The sequence below is a fragment of the Peromyscus maniculatus genome, chromosome 9 (genome assembly GCF_049852395.1).
Source record: "Peromyscus maniculatus bairdii isolate BWxNUB_F1_BW_parent chromosome 9, HU_Pman_BW_mat_3.1, whole genome shotgun sequence".
Lineage (NCBI taxonomy): Eukaryota > Metazoa > Chordata > Mammalia > Rodentia > Cricetidae > Peromyscus > Peromyscus maniculatus.
The window spans coordinates 54,694,047-54,704,065 of NC_134860.1; positions in this window are offsets into that span (position 1 = coordinate 54,694,047).

Genomic DNA, 10,019 nt, shown 5'->3' on the forward strand with positions numbered 1-10,019 from the left:
AGAAAATTGGGAATAAGTCTTCCTCAAGACACAGTTACACTACTCTTGGTCATATACATATACCCAAGGAATGTTCAATCTTACCACAAGAACACATGCTCAACTATGTTCATATCAGCGTTATTCATAATAGCAAGAACCTGGAAACAACCTAGATGTCCCTCAACTGAAGAATGGATAAAGAAAAATATGGCACATATACACAATGGAGTACTACAATGGAGTACTACTCAGCAGTAAAAAACAATGATATCATGAAATTTGCAGGCAAATGGATGGATCTAGAAAATATCATCTTGAGTGAGGAAACCCAGACTCAGAAGGACAAACATAGTATTTACTCACTCATAAGTGGATACTCAATGTGAGGGAAGGGATGGACAGACTGAAACCCACAACCCCAGAGAGGCTAGCTAACAGGAAAAGACCCTAGGAGGGACACATGGATGATCCTGTGAAGGAGAAGTGGATGAGATCTACATGAGTGGATTGGAAGGGGGTAGGGCAAAGGTCGAGGAGTGGGGGATGAGAACATAGGGAAATTGGGAGGGTCAAGCTGAAACAGGGACAGAGTGGGATACTATGATAGATGAGGACCTCATGGGAATAGGAAGAGGCAGGGTGCTGGAGAGGCTCTCAGGAATCCACAAGATTGACCCCACCTTGGTCTGCTGGCAGTGGTCCAGAGAGTGCCTGGACCAGTCTAGTCTGGTGACCAGCCTAGCAAATAACCTAGCTGTCATCATAGAGCCTTTGTCCAGTGACAGGTGGCGGCAGATAAAGAGATTCAAGGCAAGGCACCAGGCTGAGCTCCAGGAATCCAACTGATGAGAGAGAGGAGAGATACTGCAGGCAAAGGACATCAAGATCATGATGGGAGGACGTGCAGAGATGACTGGCCACACTAGAGGAAGGCCATGAACTGTGGACTGGTGTCTGTGGAACCCAAATGGGACTGGGATCTGTCCCTGGTCTATGGGCAGGCTTCTGGAACCGGGTCCTCTGGTGTGACTCCTTGCTTGCATAGCCTTGCATAGCCTTGGTGCAGTGGGAAGGGGATTGGACCTGCCTAGGCTCAGTGTGCTGGGCTTTGCTGACTCCCAATGTTAGACCTCAGTTTCGATGATAAGGGGATCTAGGGTGGTTTGGGATGCACGGCTGGGGGGTGGGAGGAAGGAGGAGGGAGTTGTTTGGATAGCAAGTGGAGTAAGTAGAAAATATCTTAATAAAGAAAAAAAACAAGATTGTGCATCAAGGGATGTGGTGTGGTGGAGGTTCATTCCTGGGTGACTGGGACTTGGCCTCTACCCTCTATCTTCATCAGACTCCTGGTATTGTGTCTCCTCGACTACAAGGGGAAACCCTGCTTTCATAAACAGCAGCTCAACACTGTATCCATTCTCTAACCCTTGTGTTGTAGAACCCATGGACAGTTTTTCAGAGCCTCAGAATCCCCAGAATGCAATGGAAACCATTGGGAGCTGGAGATGTGGCTGTGTGTTGCAATGATGGAACCTCAAGTCAGAAAATATCATAGTTACTGAAATGTAAGTGTCAGATATGAAAGAAGGCCAGACAACAACATCACCATCTATTCTAAGTTTAGAACATATTTCTCTTTGAATGAGGGATAGTTACATCACATGAGCCATAATATTGACCCGGTTAAACCTATAATGCCGTTGCCTTTCAACGTTGGAGAGTCATATCACTATTTTACAGCTACAGGTAATTGTCATGTCATATAGATACACTCCCTCTAGGGTCATTGTGACTTGGATCTTGTTACTTTTGCAAATTAAATATGACATAAGGTGATATGAAAATTTGTCCAGGGGCTGGAGAGATAGCTCAGAGGTTAAGAGCACTGACTGCTCTTCCAGAGGTCCTGAGTTCAATTCCCAGCAACCACATGGTGGCTCACAAGCATCTGCAATGAGATTTGGCACCCTCCTCTGTATACATAATAAATAAATAAATCTTTAAAAAAAAAAGAAAAAGAAAATTTGTCCAGTTGAATAGGTGTAATGTTCTGAGGAGTATTCTTAGTATTCAGCTTGACTATATCCACAATTCGCTAGAATCCCAAAGTCGGTGGGCACACTTGTGTGGTGCTTTTGATTAATCATTTGTGTGGCATGTTCCACTTCTGAGCCAGATCTTTGAGGTGGAAAAACAGAGGTTTCATTAGGGCAGACTGGGGTTAGGGCAAGTGTAGCAGGAATCTTAGAAGGTCTGGCCAGTTCCTCAGCTGATCCTGTTTCCTCAGACTGGATGCCTCTGAGTCCTCATCCAGAATGGATCTCAGCTGAACTGTGCTGCTCAAAACCTGAAAGCTTAACCAGCCAAAATGCTTAACCAGGCCAAATGCCTCTAGTTTCTGGTCCTCACGCCTTATAAACCTTTCTGCTTTCTACCACTTTAATCCCTGGGATTAAAGGCTTGCTTTCTGGGATTAAAGGCGTGAATCTCCATGCTTGGCTGTATCCTTGAACAGATGGATTTCTGCCTCTGGAATGCTAGGATTAAAGGCGTGTGCTACCACTGCCCAACCTTTATGTTTAATATTGTGGCTGTCTGTCTCTGACCCCAGATAAGTTTATTAGGGTGCACAATATTTTGGGGAACACAATACCAACACATTTCCCTTTTTTTGTCTAAAATTTTAAAAAAGCTCATAACTAATACAAGAAAAACTATCCAATAAGTATATACAATATATACAGTCAAGAATTACATTAACAATGTCTAGTCCATTAACATTTGACAAATTCAGATAAAAATTCCATTATATATATTAACAATGTCCAGTCCAGTAACATTTGATGAACTTAGACAACAAAGTTTTCATTACTTATCTTGTTTGAAAGAAGTAGTTCCTTTTAAAAGTAGATTCAAAAATTGACCTTTTGTCTTACCATATTCATATTTTCATAAAAATTTCAATAATCTACCTTTTTTATTTTTTTCATTTTTTAGTAAATTTATTTTACATCATTTAGTTCAACATAATAGCCACAGATTCCCCTGTTCTCCCACTCTCGCCCCCCTCCCCCTCACCCCACCCCACACCCCATTCCCACCTCCTCCAGATCAAGGTCTCCCCCGAGGACCAGGATCGACCTGGTAGACTCAGTCCAGCCAGGTCCAGTCCCCCCCTCCCAGACCGAGCCAAGCGTCCCTGCATAGGTCCCAGGATTCAAACAGCCAACTCATGCAACGAGCCCCGGACCCGGCACCAACACACAGCTGCCTCCCAAACAGATCAAGCCAAATGACTGTCTCACCCGTTCAGGGGGCCTGATCCAGTTGGGGGCCCCTCAGCCTTTGGTTCATAGATCCTGTGCTTCCATTCATTTGGTTATTTGTCCCTGTGCTTTATCCAACCTTGGCTTCAACATTTCTCTCTCATATAAACCCTCTTCTTTCTCACTAATTAGACTCCCAGTGCTCCACCAGGGGCCCAGCCGTGGATGTCTGCATCCAGATTCCTCAGACCTTCCTTGGATGGGGTTTATGGCACAACTAACAGGGTGTCTGGCCATCCCATCACCAGAGTAGGTCAGTTCCTGCCGTCTCTCTACCATTGCCAGCAGTCTTTTGTGGGGGTATCTTTGTGGATCTCCGTGGGCCTCCCTAGCTCTCTGCTTCCTCCCCTTCTCATGTGGTCTTCATTTACCATGGTCTCCTATTTCTTGTTCTCCCTCTCTTTTCTTGATCCAGCTAGGATCTCCCACTCTCTTTCCCTCAACCGTCGCCCTTCATTGTTCCCACTCATGACCAGGCTGTTCATGTAGATCTCATCCATTTCTCCGCGTCTTTTTTGGGGTCTCATTTTCCAGGTAGCCTCACTGGTGATGTGAGTAGCAGTCCAGTCATCCTTGTTCCACATCTAGCATCTTCCTATGAGTGAGTACATACCATATTTGTCTTTCTGAGTCTGGGTCACCTCACTCAGGATGATTTTTTTCTAGATCCATCCATTTGTCTGCAAACCGTATGATGTCATTGTTTTTCTCTGCTGAGTAGTATTCCATTGTGTATATGTGCCACAATTTATTTATCCATTCTTCAGTTGAAGGGCATGTAGGTTGTTTTCAGGTTTTGGCTATTACAAACAATGCTGATATGAACATAGCTGAGCAAGTGCTCTTGTGGTATGATTGAGCATTTCTTGGGTATATGCCCAAAAGTGGTATAGCTGGATCTTGGGGGAGATTGATTCCCAATTTTCTAAGAAAGCGCCATATTGATTTCCAAAGTGGTTGTACAAGCTTGCATTCCCACCAGCAGTGGAGGAGAGTTCCCCTAGTTCCACAACCTCTCCAGCATAAAGTGTCTTCAGTGTTTTTGATCTTAGCCACTCTGACAGGCGTAAGGTGGTATCTCAGAGTTGTTTTGATTTGCATTTCCCTGATGATTAGGAATGTTGAGCAATTCCTTAAATGTCTTTCAGCCATTTGGGTTTCCTCTGTTGAGAATTCTCTGTTTAGTTCTAAAGCCCATTTCTCAATTGGACTGTTGGTCGTTTTGATGTCTAATTTCTTGAGTTCCTTATATATTCTGGATATCAGTCCTCTGTCTGATGTGGGGTTGGTGAAGATCTTTTCTCATTCTGTAGGCTGTCGCTTTGCCTTGTTGACCATATCCTTTGCTCTACAAAAGCTTCTCAGTTTCAAGAGGTCCCATTGATTGATTGTTTCTCTCAGTGTCTGCACTACTGGTATTATATTTAGGAAGTGATCTCCTATGCCAATGCGTTCAACACTACTTCCTACTTTCTCTTCTAGCAGGTTTAGAGTAGCTGGATTTATGTTGAGGTCTTTGATCCACTTGGACTTAAGTTTTGTGCACGGTGACAGATATGGATCTATTTGCAGCCTTCTACACGTTGATATCCAGTTATGCCAGCACCATTTGTTGAAGATGCTTTCTTTTTTCCATTGTACACTTTTGGCTTCTTTGTCAAAAATTATATGTCTATAGGTGTGTGGGTTAATATCAGGGTCTTCAGTTCGATTCCATTGGTCCACATGTCGGTTTTTATGCCAATACCAAGCTGTTTTATTACTGTAGCTCTATAGTAGAGCTTGAAGTCAGGGATAGTGATGCCTCCAGAAGTTGTTTTATTGTACAGGTTTCTTTTAGCTATCCTGGGTTTTTTGTTTTTCCATATGAAGTTGAGTATTATTCTTTCCAGGTCTGTGAAGAATTGTGTTGGAATTTTGATGGGGATTGCATTGAATCTGTAGATTGCTTTTGGTAAGATTGCCATTTTTACTATGTTAACCCTGCCTATCCATGAGCATGGGAGATCTTTCCATTTTCTGACATCTTCTTCAATTTCTTTTTTCAGAGACTTAAAGTTCTTATCATACAGGTCTTTCATTTGCTTAGTTAGAGTTACCTGAGGCATTTTATATTATTTGTGGCTATTGTAAAGGGTGATGTTTCTCTGATTTCTTTCTCAGTCCCTTTTTCATTTGTATATAGGAGGGCTACTGATTTTTTGAGTTAATCTTGTATTCTGCCACCTTACTGAAGGAGTTTACCAGCTGTAGGAGTTCACTGGTAGAATTTTTGAAAGAGAATTCCTGAATCTGTCAGCTCTTTCTGAAACAAGTACACTGATAAGACCAAGAAGGAACCACAAGGAGATGGGCAGACGTCAAGGCAGAAGTACATACAACAAAATGAAGAGCAATACAGCATCACCAGAACCTAGCCCGCCTCCAACATCTAGACCTGAACACCAAAAATTGGAAGAAGCAGAAGAAAGTAGCCTTATGAGTAACTTCATGAAGAAGGTAGAGGCTTGTGTAGAGGAAAAGACAAGAAAATTGGAAGAACGCTGTAAACAACTAGAGGAAAGGGCAAACAAATTAGAAGAAAACAATAAAGCTCTCCAAGAAAACAATAAAGTCCTGGAAGAAAACAATAAAGCACTGAAAGAAAATCATGAAAAAGCAATGAAACAAACAAAGGAAACAGTCCAAGAACTGAAAAGGGAAATTGAAAAAATAAGGAAGACACAAACAGAGGGAATGCTGGAAATAGAAAACCTGAGTAAAAGATCAGGAACTTCGGATGCAAGTATAACCAACAGAATGCAAGAGATGGAAGAGAGGATTTCTGGCATTGAAGATACAGTAGAAGAAATAGTTTCATCAGTCGAAGGAAACACTAAAGCCAACAAAGTCATGAACCAAAATGTTCAAGAAATCTGGGACACCATGAAAAGACCAAACCTACGAATTATAGGGATAGAAGAAGGTGAAGAATACCAACTCAAAGGCACAGAAAATATATTCAACAAAATTATAGAAGAAAACTTTCCCAACTTAAAAAAGGAAATGCCTATGAAGATACAAGAAGCCTATAGAACACCAAATATTCTAGACCCCCAAAAAAAGTCCCCTTGACACATAATAATTAAACAACTAAATGTACAGAATAAAGAAAGAATATTAAGAGCAGCAAAGGAAAAAGGCCAAGTGACCTATAAAGGTAAACCCATCAGAATAACACCCGATTTCTCGATGGAGACTTTGAAAGCCAGAAGTACCTGGACAGATGTAATGCAGACACTAAGAGACCATGGATGTCAGCCCAGACTAATATACCCAGCAAAACTTTCAATCATCATAGATGGAAGGAACAAGACATTCGAAGACAAAGCCAGATTTAAACAATACCTATCCACAAACCCAGCCCTACAGAAAGCACTAGAAGGAAAATTCCAACCGAAGGAAGTCAGATACACACTCAAAAACACAGGCAATAGATAAAGCCACAACAGTAAACCCCAAAGAAGGGAAGTACACACACACTACCACCAAAAATAACAGGGATGAACAATCACTGGTCATTAATATCCCTTAATATCAACGGACTTAATTCACCTATAAAAAGACATAGACTTACAGAATGGATACGAAAGCAGAACCCATCTTTCTGCTGCATACAAGAAACACATCTCAAATTCAAAGACAGACACTACCTAAGAATAAAAGGCTGGGAAAAGACTTTCCAATCAAATGGTCTTAAGAAACAAGCAGGGGTAGCCATCCTGATATCCAACGAAATAGACTTCAAACTAAAATCAATCAAAAGAGATCAAGAAGGACATTACATACTCATCACAGGAAAGATCCACCAAGATGAAGTTTCAATAATCTACCTTTTATCATTTTTATATCTTCCCCTTTTACTTTTCAGTGTAGATCCAGTGATCTACCCATTTATCCTATTATTTCTTTATCTTTTTTCTCAGAGTAGATTTGATGATCTCTCTCATATCTGTGTCTTCTTTTTCTTTTTGCTTTCTAGGGGTGAAGATATCTTTAGGGAATCTTGAGAAGAAAATATTTGGATTAATTGTCAAGTCCTGTATCATTTGTCCAGTCACTGCATAATGAGAAAGTGCAGGGCTTGTTTCAAGTCCTTGTTCAAGTAGTCTGTCAGGCTGAATCATCTCAAAATTGTCCTGAAGAGTTTGTAGTCCAAAGTCAATCTTTCCATGCTGTTCATCAGCTTAATCATCTTTGTGGAGTCCCATCATCCTTTTGAAGATTTCAAAGTTGTTGTTAGGCTTGGTCATGGTTCCCTGGAGACTTTTTTGTTGTTTTTGTGCCTCTTCTGTGATTTGGAGTAATCACAGTCTGATAAATGTCTGTCTCTCCAAACCATGAACATTCTTCCCTAGAAGAGAAAATCTTCACAGCAGTTTCTCTCCACCATTTGTCTTGCCAAACTTTTCCAAACTGACCTTTGCCGATGCTTTCTTATAACATGATGATCCTGGCAATTCTTCTCTGAACAAACAGCAGTAAACCTTTCTTCCCAGGTAGCAACATCAATGCAGTCATCAATATGATGAGACGAAGCCAGCAATTCAGAGCAGCAGCTTTTGCCTCCATGGTCCCACCACTGTTTGTGGTTTGGCCCGGGTCGAAGAAGCTTCTCCCAAGCCTCCTAGGCTGGCCTCAATGTCAGGATCACCTCAAAGTCAGACTGAGTGTAGCTTGGGCCTGAGCTGGGGCATTCACAACCCCTTTTATGGGTGGAACAACCAACTGTATTACAGGGATCTCCTAAAACATCTCCTTTATCAGACATTTAGTTTAGGATTCAGAACACTAGCTAAAGTGTAGTTAGAAAGTGGCAACAAACTAATTGTATGGTTGGGGATCACTACAACATGAGGAATTTTACTGAAAGAAGTGAACATTAGAAAGATGAGAACCACTCCATGAGAGGCTACTTCTTTTAGAGTTTGGCTGATACTGAAGATTGGCTGAGATATCCTTTGGGAGAGAACTACAGCCATTTAATCCTATGACCTTCTGTTCATAGGCAGCTATTGTTGAATTATTTTTTGATACAGGTCACAGTGCATTGTAGTAAATTGTCTCAAGAAATGCTTGGACACCAACAAAGTGTGAGAGAGAGACAAAGAGAGTCAGAGAGAAAGACAGATAGACAGACACACACACACACACCGAGACAGAGAGAAGCACAGAGACAGACAGAGAAAGAGACAGAGACAGAGAGAGACAGAGAGTCAGAGAGACAGAAAAACTGACTAAAACAAAACACATAGCCACATTCAGTTATCAAAAAAAAATGTGAAGGCTTGCTTGGAAGATCCGGCCTTCTGCACCTAAAAGACAGGGCTTGCGTGGACACTGGCTACTCTGGGAGGCTCTCCTGATATGGGGCTCACATCTCCACTCTTTCACATGGGACTTTGCATCCCTTAGGACCTCTAAATGGGCAGAGATACCAAACTATCAAGGGAAGCCACATCAGGAGTTCAAGGTTATTGTGTTCTATTGAAGGAGTTGTAGGCCAGATCTAGGGTACATGGCTACCCTGTCTCCAAAGTAGGAGGAAGGAAACAGATGCATGTGTCCTTCACAAGAGTGCCTGCCAGTTGACTTCCTCTTGTCCTGGCTTTGAAAGTCCATATTAGAGTCTCCTTCTCTACTCCAGCTCTGCTGTTGTATATGAGCCCTCTATTGTGTCCTGACTTGAGTTTGTGGATAATGCCAGCCATGTGGAGGTCAAGGGAGGAGGGGAAGATGGTCATGATCATCCTTGAGCAGAAGGTGGGCTGCATGATAGCCTGGGATACATGTGATACTGTCTCCAGAAACTCAAACTCACAAAACCCACCAAGGACCAGAATGAGGTTTTCCCTACTCTTGAATATTGATGATGTGAATCCCTGTTGGATGTCACTGTCCTGTTGTCCCTCAGTCCTCTTTGCTTTAAAGTGAACACAGCAGGGAAACCTCCTGTCCCACAGGATAGAGCAGTGTTCCTCAACCTCCTGATGCTGTCACCTTCAATACAGTTCCTCATGTTGTGGTGACCACCCAACCATTAGATTATTTCAATTGCTACTTTGTAAGTCCAGTTTCCTACTGTTTTAATCATAATGTCAATATCTGTGTTTGCTGATAATCTGAGACCATCCCTGTGATGGGATCATTCTAGGTCTAGAGGGGTCCTGACCCACAGTGTGAGAACCACTGGGGTGGATAAGCAACTGTGTGCCTCTCTAGGAGGGAGAATCATCCATGACTGAGGTGTTCAGGCTATGGTAATAGTCAGCTGATCTGAGAGACAGAAGGGTTCGAAGCCTGGCCCAGCACTGGCATATCCAGCGTGGCCTCCATCCTAGAAGGCCCTGTTGCCCCACTGCCCCTGACTTTTCCACAGGCCGTGCTTTCCTGCTATCCCCTGTTCTCCTGCACTGCTTCCTTTCTCTCCTTTTGCCTCTGGTGAAGAAGATTCCACGGTCCACTTCCAGTATTTGGAGGATATGCAGTTTTAGTCATGATCCCCAGTTACCACGTAACAGATCCAAAAAATTCTGTAAATCTCCGGTTTTCAATGAAAGTTTACGGAGACGCAGGTGTGGGGAGAGGCTTGGTTCTCCCTCAAGATGATATGCCAGAGTTTTTAAATTTCTGTTCCAGGGTTTCACCCTCTCTGAGGAAGTGAGGATGGAA